Source organism: Lygodium microphyllum, chromosome 23 (assembly GCF_053477565.2).
Source record: "Lygodium microphyllum isolate KBCC chromosome 23, Lygodium_microphyllum_v1.1.10, whole genome shotgun sequence".
Taxonomy (NCBI): domain Eukaryota; kingdom Viridiplantae; phylum Streptophyta; class Polypodiopsida; order Schizaeales; family Lygodiaceae; genus Lygodium; species Lygodium microphyllum.
The window spans coordinates 18,618,751-18,636,300 of NC_141157.1; the positions used below are offsets into that span (position 1 = coordinate 18,618,751).

General features: G+C 40.5%; 1 non-coding gene across 1 annotated transcript; it reads left to right on the plus strand.

Moving 5' to 3' along the window:
- Positions 1 to 16,934: 16,934 nt before the first annotated feature.
- On the plus strand, positions 16,935 to 17,096 carry LOC148015934 (U1 spliceosomal RNA). The gene has a single exon (XR_015688238.1). It is a non-coding gene; the product is annotated as a U1 spliceosomal RNA (small nuclear RNA).
- The last annotated feature ends 454 nt before the right edge of the window (positions 17,097 to 17,550 follow it).

Consider the following 17,550-nt stretch of genomic DNA (forward strand, 5'->3'; position numbering starts at 1 on the left):
TGTGAAACCTAACTGATTTTTCATCCACCATGAATTGGAGGATAGCTAGAATCCATCTTTTTTATTTCTTTTACAATGATGATGAAAGCTAGTTTATTGGTTTGCTATAATGCACATAATCTAAAGGTATTTCCAAAATTAACTTAGTTTTTATGATTCGGTCTTAGCTATTAATGTTTTATGCAACCTTTTTTGCCACTCTTTCATATATTATTATTGACTAATAGAGATGGTGGAATCTAGGTTGGTATGATCAGGGCTAGGTCATTGCACATATTTTCGCTCACATTTCTGGATGTTACGTGCCTCCAATAGTTCCACCACCTTTCATAAGTCTCGCAACTCTCAAGCTTTAAGAGAGTTGATCCAAGAATGGGGGTGTTCTTTGGGAAATAAGGGCCTTGGGACAATGTAATGAATCTTCCTCCTCTTCTCTTATTTTCTCTCTCTATCTCTCCCACTCTTCTCTATATCTCACTCCACCTCCAATTCTCTCTCTCTCTCTCTCTCTCTCTCTCTCTCTCTCTCTCTCTCTCTCTCTCTCTCTCTCTCTCTCTCTCTCTCTCTCTCTCTCTCTCCCCTCTTTTCTTATCTTGTCTCTCTACTCTTATTTCAAGGTCTATTTGTCTAGCCTTTATACAAGCTAAGGGGGGTACCCCCTCCCTCTCTCCATGTATCCTCCCCATCTAGTTGATAGCATGGCAACCCATGTGTTCATGTTCAAGGCGTTAGTGATGATGCCTCATCAAGGCAACGATGATGTGATGAAAGGGTTTGACATGGCTAATGAGAGGAATGGCAATCTAGGAGTTTACATGACTAGTGGTGATCATATGGTGGCATCTCATTACATAAATTTTTTAAAATTTTAACATTCGACATCAAAACTAACATATGGGGAAACACACATAGCCTCATAGGGTGTCAACTGTGATTAATCACCAACTTGGCCTACACTTGAGCACCTCCAAGCTTAGACAACCCCTTGATATAAAATAAGGCCCATCTTGATCTTGATCTAATAGGCCATGAACACCTTAGAAAAGTCACATTGATATTCTTGATTCATGCCAACTCAAGCTCAAGTTGTCCCCTAAATAGTTAAGCTCCAAGCATTCATTTGGTTATAAGAGGTAGAGGTGTTAGAAGGCAGGCATAGGAACCCACTATAAGCAAGGGAGTATAAGGGCAGATGAGTGTGAATAGCCCTAGGGGCAGGGGAAACCCTAACCCTAGCTTGGCAAAGGCTATATAAATAGCCTATGGGTCAGTATCAAGTGTGAGAGAGTGTACCCAAGTTGTACTCTAAGCAACTTAGTAAGCAAGATTTCATTCTTGTACTTTGAGCTCTCTTCTCCCTCTTGTGCACACATTCCAATGCTACAACTGTGGTTTCCAACATGGTATTAGAGCCATCTCTGATATCCTCAGCTTCCCTCAGCCTCAGCTATCACTAAGTGCACATGAGTCTCTATCTCCTTCATCTTATCCTTCTTTCCTCCATAGCTGCCTGCAACCTACCTCTATTGGAGGACTTGGGGAGGACAAAGGAGGCCATATCTCCCTCTGATTTCTTCTAGGGACTTCTTGCCTATCTTAGGGCGAATCAGCTTGGCACGATAGAGCTCAGGATTAGTCGATGGTGTGGGCAGCATTGCGTGATTTCCAGAAACAGGCGCAATTTCTGACAACGCAGAATTTGGGCTGCTATACACGCATCAAGCAACGCAATCCTTGCAGCTATCTTGGGGCTTTGATAGCCCCCCAAGTGGGCTATCCTCAGCTAAAAGGGTTCCTAGAAATTCCTCTCACAGAGAGAGATTTCTACCAAACCCTAACTGTGTTTTTTTGGGCAGCCATAGCCAACAAGCTCCAAGCTTGACATTTTGTCATTTTTTCACTCTGAGCTGCATTAACAATGATTCTAATCACTGAAGCAGAGTCTCTGAAGCCTATTCCAGATTCTAAAGCTCTTGGGCATGCTCAATGGACATCACTAAGCATTGGGAAGCCGACTTCCAATCGGGTTCCATTCAAGCACTTCACTAAGCTTGACAATAGTGTTTTCTAAACACTAATCATGAATCATCAGGTTAATTGCTTGCTGGGCATTCACTAAAATCTAGTGAGTTTTTTATTCCTCTTCGTATATTACTGTAAGGTTATGTGTACAATTAACACATAGACCATCATACACTAGAAGTGTATTGCATACCGTGAGTGACTTTGTCTCAAGTACATTGGTCAATGAAATCAAAAGCATGAGTGTCATTGTACTCTCCTCGAAATCGTCAGCAAGCATTGAGATCATAAACCAACCCTGACCAACACAAGCTTCATCCACTAAGCCATACCACAAGGAGGAGCCTGAAGTCCAGTCTAGGTTTACTTCATTAAAACCTAAAAAGACTATTAAACCTCGGAAGAAGTTTGCACATAAGAAAGGACCACCAAAGTCATACTTTGAAATATTACACTTATATGATTTTCAGCATTTCTCTTCATTGCAACTTTGATTTCAAATTGTCTAATTTGCTTCCGCATTCAGTGGAAAGTTTGTAGGGGACTAAACACTGCCCTTGTCCTAACAAGTGGTAAGACCTTCCCAATGACCACAACATATGCTGATGTCCGTCCTCAAATTCGAAAGTTTGATGGCAAGGATTTCCACCCATGGCAGGTACTTATAAAATACAAAATGATGGAGAGAGGGTATTGGCCTCTCATTCAAGGCAGTAGAGCTGTAAACTCTGCAAATCTAGTTGATATAGAGGATGACTAACGTGCTCAAGCAATCATAATGCTACACTTAGATGAATCCCTGATTCATCATGTTGATCGACTAAACACTGCTAAAGAAAAATGGGATGAGCTTGAAAAGCTCTATGGAGCCACTGGCAAAAATACTAAAATCTTCCTTAAAATTGAATTCTTTAGCTTGGAATATCGTTCAGGAGAAGATTTGGGAAAATTCATTTCTCATATGAAGGGACTTATGGCACAGCTTGCTTCTGTACAAGCTCCAATACATGAAGAAGATGCTATTGCTATTCTCCTAAAAGCTGTAAAACAGGTGTTTCCTACTCTTGTAACCACTCTTACCAACATTCCAGATCCTACTTTGGCAAGTACCATTCAATCCTATTTGGATGAAGAAAAGAGGAACCACAAAGAAAGTAACAACAGTCAGGCAACTTCAAATTCCCGTGATCAAGTATTGGTTCATACAATTCTCACTAGATGTTCTTTCTGTAAGAAAAAAGAACATCTTGTAAACAACTACTGGAAGAAGTACCCCGAGAAGATGAAATGTAACAAGTGCAAGAAGACATGGCATAATACTAGTAAATGCCCCAACACTCCTGAAATACCCAAAGAATTGGTGGCCAACTATGCCTCCGATCCATCTGAAGATCGACTGTTTTGACTATTTAAATCATCTACCTAAAACAACCTTGTAAGCCTGATTTATAAAGGCATCCCAAAAAAGGGGGGGGGACCTCTTACATGCTTTGTAATCCAATGCCACCCTAGCATTGAGGGGGGGTGTTAGAAGGCAGGCATAGGAACCCACTGTAAGCAAGGGAGTATAAGGGCAGATGAGTGTGAATAGCCCTAGGGGCAGGGGAAACCCTAACCCTAGCTTGGCAAAGGCTATATAAACAGCCTATGGGTCACTATCAAGTGTGAGAGAGTGTACCCAAGTTGTACTCTAAGCAACTTAGTAAGCAAGATTTCCTTCTTGTACTTTGAGCTCTCTTCTCCCTCTTGTGCACACATTCCAATGCTGCAACTCTGGTTTTCAACAAGAGGACACTTGCTAAGTGATGGGAAGCAAAAGGATATTAGCTAGGCACCTCAAAGTAGACATCATTCATCCATATTGCATTAGGTACTCATCCATGTCTATTAAGGAGCACTTTTTGCACTATAGGAACAAGCTCTAGGGCATTGGAGGCACCTAGCTTAGGCACTTAGTTGATAATTTTTCTTACACACTCATAATTAGTTAGGAGTACCTAGTCACACCACACATGGATGTTTGTGGACATAGGTTCTAAGGATACACATTTGCACTCCCACACAAAAGGAAGGATCCATAGGTGAGCATTTGTACCCACCATACATGTGCATAGCAATTAGAAGTTACTCGTATGAAAATACTAGTCTAGGCAGTGCTTATGCATACTCTGGATAATCACCCAAGCACCTAAGTGTTTAGGCACACACAACTTATCTTTAATGCACCTATTATTACACAAGTAGTGCGAGGGCACATAGCTAACATAGTCTCAACAACTCAAAATTACATTTTGGAATGTGCACCTCACCTAGGCACATACACTTAGATCACACTCAATCATAGTTTAGAGGCTCCCATTGTTTAGAACATGCAAGCATACACCTAGACATGGCTACACACCTTATTTATAGACACTCTAGATCCCTCACTCGCATGTGCATGGTCACCCATTGCATGCCACATTCACACCCATAGCCTTAGGGACTCCATTAGTATGGCTCAAACAAAGACACGCACACTCGTAGGGTTTTTCATAGCTAGCTACCACATTGTCCATATCACTAAGCATAAGAATCTCCCTTTCCTAAAACCACCATACACACACCCTAGGCACTTTCACTTAGAATATTCCCTTGACCACTTAGGCATAAGAACCCATCTTGCTTTGAGGGCACATGGGTACTTGACCACTCACTCAACCTTAGGACCCCCACCCCCCCCCCCCCCCCAATAACCTTGGTTAGATTCCACATGCCTACACCATTCCTTAAATGTACATCTCAACCCTCGGCACCCTATTCTCACATCCTAGGCATGTCTACATCAACCACATGATAGTTTTTGGCACTTCCTTAGGTCAAGACCACTAGTACATTAGTGTGCATAACAACTTAGCTCATCCACTTGTTGAATATTTGTATGTAGTCCTCAATAAAGTTAGTTCAATCTTTCAATATCTCTAGGCCACCATATTTTGCATGATTAGAATCTTGGATGCACTTTTATTCTCACCCACTAACACCTCCTAGCCTCGTAGATCTAGATCCATTAAGACACTAGTCCTTTGCAAATTAGGTGGAAAATTGGCCAATAAAACTACCAATTGTTGAATTCAAATCATTACAAGGCCACATTCAGGGAAGTGCCAAGAGCCATAAACATCATGTTGAGTCCATTACTTGATGGCAAGGATTCATTTAGAGGTACATCAAGATCCAGGGCTATGCAAAAAGACAGCACACAAAGCTAACAAGAGGATGCCAACCTTGCTAGGGGCTTGGAGAAATCCTCAATTTGCAATTAAGTTTCCAAGATCGCTACAAGATTGCTTGCCAAGATCCATTTATACCTAACTTCAACTCGTGAGAATTCGCTTCAATTTGAATTTATGAGTGGCTTGACCTAGAACATAATGATGCCACCTCTTTGGCACCAACACTTAAGAGTTTAGCTAAGAAATTATTGTTAGATATGCTCAATGCCCCGCCCTCATAAGGTGCCACCAATGATCCATGGTGCTCAAAGTTATAAGGCCCCCATTACGAGGAGAAGCCAAATGTGAGCCCAGACATTGGTTGAGTCTTGACTTGTATATCAAATGAGGTCTATGTGACAGGATGGCAAAAAGGTGACCATTGTGGGTCTAATCTTTGGGTTGGACTGAGTAGTTAAGCTAGTAGCAACTCGAGGCACATTGCCCTCGGCCCGACAGTAGAGGGAATATTCCCTGGCCGACTAGTGCTCATATGGTAGGCCGACCTAACCGCCTTCACAGGCTATAAAAGCTAAACCCCTTCACAACCATCGATCATCTATCTTTCACCTAGTCAGAGTTGTTCCAGCTAGCCTTAAGCTCTTCACCTATCTTCTGTCTAGATTGCCATCTAAGCTTCACTGTGGAAGCGCATGGGTGGACAGAGCCATCTTTGTATCAGTTGTTTAGAGCTAAAGAAAATTTCTAATTCCCCTCTTATCTGTTGTGTACTCTCTATCTCTATCTCTTTCTCAGATTCTATTCGCTGTGCCGTGTAATTTTTACAATTATGTGGGCACAATACATTCAAGCTACAAGAAGGGAAAAATGTTGAGTATAAACACATGGTTAAGGCTTTAAAGAATCATAACATTTGAATACAATCCAGGCCACACATTTTAACTAGCCCTAACTGTATTTCAATAATGAGGATATTTGTTATTATTAGTGATGCATTATATTCCAATTCATAGGTGAAAGTAGAGTTCTTTTCATGTGAAGAAAAGAAATGAGAGCTAAGTGATCTTTCAACTATTGCAGAAGAGTTAAAGGCGTGGAAAGCATGGAATACAAACGACAAAAAAGTAATATAATGGTTGATTATAGTCATTGATAACACTATATTGGGATATATAACAAATGCTATGAGCTCACGTGTAGCTTAAACCACAATTGAATATATGTTTTTAGTAAAGAGAAAGTCATGAAAGATTCAGCTCAAGCAAAAGCTTAATACTTTGAAGAAAGAGAAAATGTCTATAAATGAGTACATTTTAAAGGTGAGGAGCATTGTAAATGCTTTGGTTACTCTTGACACAATGCTTCGTGATGATGATTTGTTTTCATATACTTTGGGCAGTCTTAATAAATAAATGATTGAAAATATTTTGTTACCATGCTGAATGGTCTCACAAGATGCAAGATTTATAGAGTCCAAGTTATGTAGAGATGGGTAATGATTCATGCTATTCGATTTCCTGAATTGTAAAAGTCTCCTTTATCTTTGCATGATGGTGAGAAAGGTGTCTATCAGACGTATTAAATGTGCCATCTATCACAAAAAAATTGGTGTCTATATGTTAGATGGAATAGTATAGATTTAATGCAAAGGGATGTTTTGTGGAAGACTTTAATAATAAGTACAAGCTGATTGCAAAAGGAAGTAGAGTTAGTCGCATGTTTGCTTTGCATGCTAGAATTCCTACTATAATACAAACATATTGGATATGCAAATGTGTAAAGACTAAAATTAATACAGTCCAAAGGGTCACTTAAAGGTTTGCTTGCATTTAGAGTTGTTGAATTACATAAGATCTATGAAGCATATCAATTTGGGAAGCAAGTAGGACAACCTTTTTTACATGACAATATCATAAGTAGTAATATATATGATGTTGTGCATATATATGTTTTGGTGGCACCAAGTAGTTTGTTGCATTCACTAATTGTTCTAGAAAGTTGTGAATGTATTTCATGATGGAAAAGAATGAAGTGCTTGATCACCTAAAAAATTTCAAGGCTATTGTTGAAACAAAAAAGGCTTAAAAGTTAAGTGTTTGTTTGAGGTCAAATGGAGAAGGAGAATCTATTAGATATAATTTTCATTGTAGGTTTGGGTGGTCCCAACCTCTAGAAGGCATCTTGAACCACAAGGATATTCCAAACCAATTCAAATGTGGATTTCTCTCCTTTTGTCTAACAAAGACATCTCTCTCTCTCTCTCTCTCTCTCTCTCTCTCTCTCTCTCTCTCTCTCTCTCTCTCTCCATTTGTGTAGTGCAATAATGATGCTTGGTGGTACCAGGGGGAGCAATAGAGTGGGGCAATGCATGTAGCACAATCAAGAGGGAGCATAAGACACACTAATGGTGGCAAGTAACTTAGTGACATGCATGAATAGGCACTAGGGTTGTCGAGTATGTGATAGTAAGACATGTGAGCCTTGATGGAGTAGTCAGTAGTTCTAGCATTAATCGAAGGGTGGGATTTGGTTGTTGGGAAAATTGAGTTTTGTCCTTGAGCATTGGAGTTATCGAGTGGGACGAGGTGTGGCTTGATCAAAATAGTTATGAATATGAAGACATGTGTCTAATGTAGTGATGGCGTATATGCTAGGAATGATAACAATGTTTAGAATGATAGGTATTGGTAAGGGTGGGCACCCTTTTGTAATTATGCATTATAGAGTCATATATTAGTGATGATAATTGATGCCAGGAGGCATATTCCACGGTGGATTCCGTGCCACGGTGGATTCCGTGAGGTTTTACGGTGGATTCCGTAAACTTAGATGACCGGGGCTCATACACAAAGAGGATTCTTTGTGTGAGAAGTTGATGGGGACGCCTGTCCTTTTCGGGTGTTTCATTAATTTAGTGTGTACATGGGTGATTCCATAGCGGGTGATTCCGCAAAATGCATATTAAATTAATAAACGTTTATGACTTTAGAGTGCGCACTCGTAATAAATTAAGGTTAGGATTTATTTCTAACCAGTTGATTTATTTTTGTAGCTGAAGACTGCTAGGTATTCACTTTTGTCGGTTTAATTGTATTATTTTACTAACGATTGTGAATGCTTCACTTGATGTGTAGAGATAGCAGTAGTGGCGGAGGAAAGCATTGGAGTCTAGCGAGTATTCGACCTTTGGATTATATTTTGATAGGCGCCACGCCTATATTTTGTTATGTCTATTGAGGCATTGATTATTGATTATTATTTTGTATGCGCCTATGCGCACGGATATGTTATTTCTATTTGGACATTGTGTTGGGCGTGCCAGACTCTATGGGCACCGTCCATTAGCTTTATTTCCTATTTTTGTAGAAAGCAAACTCAAAAGCTAAAAGCTTGTCATATTTTTGTAAATTGGGCTATTATTGAGCATGAAGATGGAAATATACATAAAATACGTGCTTTGTGAAGCGCTCACACAAGGCATGGGGGGAGATTGAACCCAATTGGTCTCTTGCTTCTTGTTGTTCATGCTTTTACATTGTTTTTTGTGCAAAAAGGTAGAGTTCATTATTCTTGGGGACCTTTCGAGATTCACTACGTGAGCATACTGCGACCGATCTGCGCACCAATAATAAAGAATAAGGGTACCGATTTGTAATGTCTCCATTATTGAGTTCAACTTAATAAACAATGTGTGTCCACATTTTGTTTAAACTAAAACAATGTTCAAAAATGTCCACTTCAAAAACAAGTTATTTTATGTTGGCAAAGTAATTTAGTTAATGGAATGTGAAAAGTTATCACATTTGCATACATGCACATTATTAAACACATGTGTGCTTAGAAAAATTAAATCGTAATGTTTAAATACAATAAAGGCCACACATTTTTTACTAGTCCCAATTGTATTTCAATGATGAGGAAATTTGATATTATTAGTGAGGTGTTATATGCCAATTCATAAGAAAAGTACTTGGTAAACCCTCCCAACAAGTTTGTTTTAGATGAAGAAAAGAAACCAAAGCTAAGTGATCCTTCAACTACTGTAGAAGAGTTAAAGGCATGGAAAAAATAGAATACAAACATTAAAAAAGTAATGCATTGGTTATTTCCAGTCATCATTGATAACATTGTGTTGGGGTATATAAGAAACATTAAGAGTTCACATGCAACTTGAACCACCTTTGAATATATGTTTTTAGTAAATACAAAGGCATGGAAGATTCAACTCAACAAGATATTCACACTTTGAAGAAAGAGAAAATGTCTATAAATGAGTATGTTTTGAAGGTGAGGAGCATTGTAGATGCTTTGATAGATGTTGATGCAATGCTTGATGTTGATGATTTGCTTTCATCTACTTTTGGTGGTATTAATAATGAAAATGATTGAATATCTTTTATTACTTTTATCTATGTACAAAAGCCGTTTCTAGATTTTGATGAGTTGGTCTCTCTCATGATTATGAAGAGATTAGTATATAGGGTGAATCATTAGAAAGAAGTAGTGAGAAATTCTAAGCATTCTACTCAAGTTCAAGAAGGGAATACATCGGGCCCTCTTCAAGAGGCCATAGTATGGGTTGTGCTGGTGATAACCAATAAAACACATTAAATCAATAGTTTGATGGCATGCAAATTTTGGGACGTGGTGGTAATTGTCGAGATAAGAGGAGCTCTAAAGAAAGAGATGGATGATAAAACAAAGATTCTAGTAATTTTGGTATTATCTATCATTACTATGGAAGAAAAGACCATAGTACAATCCATTCTTATGATAAGAAGGCCACATTTGCAATGGTAAATTGAAGCAATAAAAGTATACCTAATCTTCAATGTAGAATGATGGTAAAACTAAGTATACGTTTGTTATGCATCATGTGATGTAATGCTGTTATAGGAAAGGAAACAAGCAATGATATGTGGTATGTTGATTCAAATGAATCTAATCATATGTCAAACCATGTCGAATGTTTTTGATAGATGTAGGATTTACAAAGTCTAGGTTATGTAGAGACTAGTAATGATTCATGCTACTCGATTTCAAGCATGGTAAAATTTTCATTTTTCCTTGCTTGATGGTGAGACAAAGTGGTTATTAGATGTGTATGGGTCAATCTCAATGGTTTTAGCACTGGTCGAATAGTGGCAATTGATTGTTGGGGTAATCAAGTTTTATCCTTGAGTATTGTAGTTATCGGGACGAGGTGTAGCTTGAGTGGAGTAGTTATGAACACGAATACATGTGGCTAATGTAGTGATTGCATATAGGCTAGGAATGATGACCATGTGCACAATGGTAGGTATTGGTAAGGAAGGGCACCCTTTTGTAAGTACAATCACAGAGTCATGTACAAATGAAGATAACAAAGAATAAGGGTATCATTATGTAGGTATGTACTGGTAATGAGAAGGGCACATGGTGGCCCACCTTATATAAGATCCCACATGAAACCTATCTAAGAAGTTGCAAGCTTCCTTCCCTGCTACTTGCTCGATCATATGATCATGTATGGCAACGAATAGTGATCTCTCTTACTTACTTATAGCATTCAACTTTTTATAATTGATGCATACACAAAATTTCCCATTCTTCTTAACTACTACAATGATCAATGATACCTAGGCAATATGCTATATTTCATAGATGAATCCTAGTTTTAGTAACCAATGAATCTCTTCTCTAACATGGTGGGCAAGTTCTCACCCATATCTCTTGGTATTCTTTCATCAAGTTGATCAATTTTTCCTCATCCTCAACGATGAGGCTCTTAGAAATGTAAACAAGTTTAGAGGATTCCCTTGATGTTGCAATGTTTACTTCTTTGATCTTTGTCGGTCCCTCAATGGGTTCATTAGATGTGCCTTGCGCTTTATGCCTAGCAATACTACTACCCGATTACTTTTTTTGAACTTCGTGAATCTCTTTCAACTCGTTGTTTTGTGAGTATTGCATTTTAGGTGTTTTCACCTTAAATGGACTGAAAGTTTGGACTTAGACTTAGTAGATTGGGTTGGTTGAGGAATTTCTAGGTTAGGGAAGAATAGCATGTCACTTGGCTCCTTTCCCCAAAATGTGTTAACCCCTAAAGCACTTAAGGTTGGAGGTGCACTAAAGCTAAGTTGTAGAATATGGTGAAATCCTGCAAGGTTCATTGCTTCTCCCCAATATTTTAACCCTTCACAAATTAATGAGATACCTTTGAAAAAATTTCCAAGTAAAATGATAAATTTTGTGGATGCAAGAGCTACAATAATGGTTGGTTTGATGGTCTCATATATATAATGAGACCTGGTTGTATCATGAACAAGAGAAGACTCTTATTCTATGGGTTGTAGTTCATTCAGGGGTTCAGTCGTGATTTCATCAATTTGTCATTTCTTTTCTTGAAGAGATGCATGGGATAGGCTTGGAAGGTTCAGGATCTCTGCACTATTTGGAACTCATCTTGAGTCACCTTTACCCATTCCTTAACCTTGAAAATTGTAGGTAGCTGCTGAACTAGGTTAGGATATACCTCATCCTTGGTGATGGTTTCTTTAGTAGTCTATGGTACTGTTGTAGAACTCTCTATGCTAGAGGCAGCAACATTCTCTTAAGTTTGAGTTTAGCTCTATTTCTCATTTTCTTGGTGCTCTTTTTGCCAATAATGGATCCATTCGTAGTCATGGGACCTTCAATGCTCACTCCCCCAACCTTACTTTGTATGAGAGTGATGGCATGCATAAGAATGGGAAGGCTATCTTCATCATTTTCCACTATAAATAGGCTCAAAGGAATATATGGCACTATTGCCTTCCTTTTGCTTGCCTTACACTATGGATAATCTAGATACATGTGTGTAATTTCACATTCAAGGCAATGTTGGTCATCATCACCTACCTTAGACTACTCTTGTTTCTTTGGACACCTCGAGGAAACATGCCATAGTTGCCCACAATTCCAATAGGCAATGGGCTTTGCAGACATGCCTCCTTTCCAACCTCATACCAACATAATAAAGGGTATAGGATAGTAATCCATGAGAACTAGATGTCCTTCATCATTGTAATAGACAAAAGGGCTTGTGTATTCTGCTTCTTCTGTTGGTTCTTCAATGAACTGGACAAGGGCATCACTCGGTGGGTGCATGACAATTGGCATAGGAGGTCTAGGGATTCCTAAGGGGCTAATCTCAGCTCATTGCATGGCCACTATAGTGGGGCTAGTAGTGCCAATGATGGGGCAAGTGGAGGCTATCTCGGCCATGGTTAAATTGTTGGTAGGCAAATGTAGGAGCAAAGAGCCTACATGGGGCTCTACAATATGGTACTTCATGGCCAAATCATCCACAATTCATGCATGATCAAGGTGGTCGAGGACATTCTAAAGGTAGGTGATCCCCATCCTCGCAATGAATGCATTACACATTTTGGTTGTGGGATCTATAAATTTTGAGTGATTTTTCTATCTTGAGTAGTTATTTCTACTAATTCATAACATCTGCAATAAACTCTTGGGTTTCCTTGGTTTCTGTGTAGTTTTGCCCTACAATCATGACTAATAAGATCCATATGGCCTTTTCTCTCTTATCCATTTAATGGTGGAGGTGGTCCACATGGATAGGCTTATCCAAAACATTATTGATGTTGGAGCGATCAAGTTCAGAGTTCCTAACCAAGGTTTCACAGATCCTTTCATTGTAGATGCCTTTGATGAAGGCTTTTGTCTGCCATGGTGATGGGTCGCTCTATGGTGGTAGAGATCTGTTTGTACAGAATCTGAACCTTAGAGATGTAATCTCTCGGGCTCTTATCGTCATCACTACTTGATGTTTATGAGTTGAACAATGAGGTTATCCCCATAGCTAGTTTTTATGAAGCATTTACTAAATAAGTCCATAAGCAATATGAAGGAGGCCTTCTCAGCAACATCAAGATTAGTTAACCATGTTTGTCCATTTTTTCCTAAGAAAAATTCATAAGCAATATGAAGGAGGCCTTCTCAGTAGCATCAAGATTAGTAAACCAAGTTTGTCCATTTTTTCCTAAGCAAATTTCAAAGGCTTGAACTTGATTGGTGTCACCAATAAGGTTATTGGCATCATAGACTTGCACAAATTTTTTGATAAAGCTATGAGGGTCATCCTCGGTGCAGTAATTATCTACCTATTTTGCAATTAAGGGGATTTTTGCCTGGTCTCTAGCACCTAGAGTGTTTTTCATTCAGGTTAGGATGGTTTGTGCAATGTGGGTCCCTACTTGCATCAAATAAGAGTAGTCAAACAAGGGCATCATTGCATGGGACCTGAGAAGGAATCCTATCCCCATCCTATTACTCTTGCATCCAATAACATTCAATGGATATTTTCCATCTTTGCTTGCATGGTTGCAAGCTAGTGTCTAGTTTCATTGTTAAGATCTAGTTGTTAGTTAAGAGTGTTTATCCGTTGGCCTTGCAGCTCTCCCAAAGTTTTTCCATTACCTCGAGTCATATCGGAGACATTAAACTTTGTAGCTTACTAGAAGTTGTTGATTAAGGCTTGGAAGTCATTCAAGGCATTGCCTCAGCCCCTCAATTCTCTCCATTGTGCTTGGTGTCATCCTCGTGGTTTCTCTTGCTTCTCAGTGGTCTAACTAGATAACTTAGTTAATTAGGTCATGTATAGGGGTGTTTTGAATGTCTAGGATCTACTAGGACTGGGGTCTCTCCTTGATGTGGGCGTTGGAAGGTCACATCTATGTTTTGCTTCTTATTTTTGAGTCTCCTACCTTTATCTCTTCTTGTTCTTTAGATCATTGAATATTGAGCAAGTGAAGTCTTCTTGGTCACAATCTTGCTTGTGCTCATGAATTGTGCAAAAATTCTCTCTCTCTTTCCATCAAACAATGTGTAAAAAACACTTTCGTGTAGCACTTTTAACTTTTCAAACAACTATACTTGCATTAGATTAATTGTGTTTCCTTCTGGTTTTCTTGACGGTTTTTTTTTGCCATGTTGAGTTTATTTCTTTTCCCTTGCGAGTTTCCTTTTTAATTATTGCACTTACCCTTTCTTTTCACTTTGCGCATGTGCAAATGCAATTGTGTGCATTGAGAGTGGAATGTAGTGACTACATGGGGTGCAACAGTGCACATGTGTGGAAAGTGAATTAATATGTGTGCTTAGAGTGCTTAACAACAGTGCTCAACATGTAGAGTTATGATTCCTTCTCATGCCTTAAGGTATGCAAATGTAGATTGAGAAGAAAGGTGTCCTAAGGTGAGCTCAGAGACTCAGTTGTTCAGGGTTAGTGCATAGTGCATGTGCACTCTACACAAGTGTGACTATGTGCAATTACAAGAATATTTAGGTGGCAAATACAATTAGGTGTAGGCGCACCTAAGTCTAAGTGCAACTGCTCCTAAGTGCATGTACAGGTAAGTGCACTAATTTCAAGCATACATAGGCTCACACAAGTACACTCGAGCAGACACAAGTACACAATGGTTGGCTCAATATACGTTTTTGTGCACTAGGTTAAGGTGTTTAGAGTTGCTAGCACAAGTGCATCAGAAGTGCACATGTGTGTATATGCACATGTCCATGTCAGTGTGCCAATGTTAGTGTGTGTGAGTGTCAAAGCAACTGCACTATGTGCAATCAAGCACATAAGTGAATTGAGTGAGGCTAAATGTAAGGTTTGCAGTAGTGGACCTAGAGTGGGTGGGGTTGTGGATACTAGTGCACTCAAGGGTACTCAAGTTCACATGCATGTGTCTATGCGAGTGCCAGTGCCAATGCACATTTGTGCACACGAATGCATGCAAGCGCACCATTGCACACTAGTGCATTGCAAGATGCCACCTTCTTCCCTCCAAACTTCCCTTGCAAACAAGGTGGGAGTGGGTTGGTATTGAGACAAAAGAGACTCTTGCAACAAGTGCATGTATGAGTGGCATACTACTATTCACTTGTCTGTGCAGTTGGGATCTTAAATGAATTCAAGGCTCATAATGAGTACACATGATATTTATGTTAACTATAAGTAGTTATGAAAGATTGTGTGTAGGAGTGGGATAGTGCACAAATGTATGTGCACTAGTGCATGTGGGTAATGCTTAATGGAAATAATGTACCAAAGTTGAAAGTTCATATGCAAGTGCAGTGCACTCGAACTAATACACTATGATATGGAAGGGTACTACGAATTGTGTGAAGAGATGGATTTAATGGTAATGCAAGGTTCTAGTGCACACAAGTGTACATGCTAGTGCTAGTGCAAGTGCACATACATGTTTGTGCACTCAAATGTACACAAGTGCACTCAAGTGTATGCAAGTGCACAAGAGTGTGCAATTTGATGTGGCAAGTACACATACAAGGCCTCATTGTCTTTCCTTACTCCCCCTCAAGCCTCCCCTACAAACAGTATGGTTGTTGGCTTGTGAAAGAAGAGAGAGAGAGGTGGGTCATCATGCATTAGGGTTGTTTAGAAGAAGTGTGTCTACAATAATTGCACTAGAGTGCACTTATAGTGCATGTATGGTTGAGATGCGACACTAGTGCAAGGTGCAACACATTATGGCAAGTCTTAAAGTGCTAGTGAATGTTTCAATGTGCAGAGACTTCTATGTGGACACAAGAGTACTTGGGATTATGGATGCAATGCAAGATGCAGCCCCTAGGTACACAAGGGTACACTCAAGTGCACATAGGGTGAGTTAATGCAAGTGCCAATGTGCTGGAGCACACATAAGTGCGCACTAGTGGAAAGGGGATCGATTGATGCGCACCTACTTACTTTTTCAAGAGAATTGATCTATGAAGTACAGTGGCCATCTCTCACTAATCTCTTTGCACCCTCGGAAAGGATCAATTCATAATGGGTGCCTAAAACCATGCGCACCTACTTATTTTTTCAAGAGAATTGATGTATGAAGTACAATGGCCATCTCTCACTTAGACTCTCGCATGTATTATGAATGCTGAGATTCGCTTGTAGTGAGTGTATGTGGCTTCCAAGCTTGAAGGAGGAGGCCTTTGTGAAGCTCCATGACCCTTGAGTGTATTCCTTTCATTCTTAACCCTCTATGGCCTTTGCATGCAAGAAGGAAGCATGAGCTTAGGCACGAGAGAGTGCTCAAGAGAAGGAAGAACAAAGCTTCACCCATTCAGTTTCTCACACACACACACACACACACACACTCTCTCTCTCTCTCTCTCTCACACACACACACACAACACTTTCACTCTCACTCTCCCAATTGAAAGCAAGAGTTCAAAATTTGTACGCAGATGAAAAGTCTATTCTATTCTTTCTCATCCTTTAAATTAAAAAATATTAAGGGTTTCCCCATCCCCCTTAGGCATCCTACCCATTTTGTGGTTCTTTTTAGTTGGTCATGGACCTTTTTACATGCAAGTAAGCTTTACCAGGGGCGCTAGCTTGGCGTGACCGGTTAAGCACCATCCCGAACGTTCGAGGTAAGTGAGGTAACCTTGGTACCCCTGTAATACCAATGAAATGCGAGAAGGGGGAATTTGTAAGAAAAAAGGGAGTTTGGAAAGGAGGAGACTTTTGGTGAATATCAAATTCGAGGAGAGCTCTGCTGCGTTTACGTTGGCGTTTTCGTCCCTTAGGTATAGCCTGCAGCGTGTGGTCGTGAATGGGGTGCTTGCTGGGAGGGAGGCAGCGGGGGGTACCTACTACTTAAGGCGAAGCCTGGCGGGGAGAGCAGCATACTTACCTGGGCGGGGTCTATCGGTGATCAGGAAGGCCGATGGCCTAGGGTCGGCCTCTCCATTGCACTGCGGACGGGCCGCACCCTAGCATCTCCCCTGAGTGGGAGAGTGCACGTCATAATTTGTGGCAGCGGGGGCTCGCGTTCGCGCGGCCCCTATTCAGAGCGAAGACCTAACCTGCAGACCCATTCCCGCTGCAAGCGTCGCGCTCGGATCGCCTTCCAATCTTCGTCGTCGGTGCAATGCTGAGAGAGAAAAGGTCCCATGCTCGCTCTGGCAGCGCATGGCAAGGCTCGTTCCGTCGGGGGAGAGCGGGATCTCCAACGACCCCTTCTGTCCTTCAACTGCTCCGGTGCCGGTTTAAGCGGACGCATTGGCCTGATAGGCGGCAGGCCCCGCGCTGGACGCCGCAGCACAGATCCGCTCCGTAGCTTTGATCCTGCTGGCCCGGCCTGCCGCAGGGGGCTTGCACGGACCGGACCGCAATCGGAATCTCGACGACTATCGGACTCACGTGGGTGTTCGCGGACACGCTTGGATGGGGGCGGGAGGCCGGCGTCTATTTTGGCGCGATCAAAGCTCGAAATTGTTGCTTGCTGCTGGTGGCTCCGGC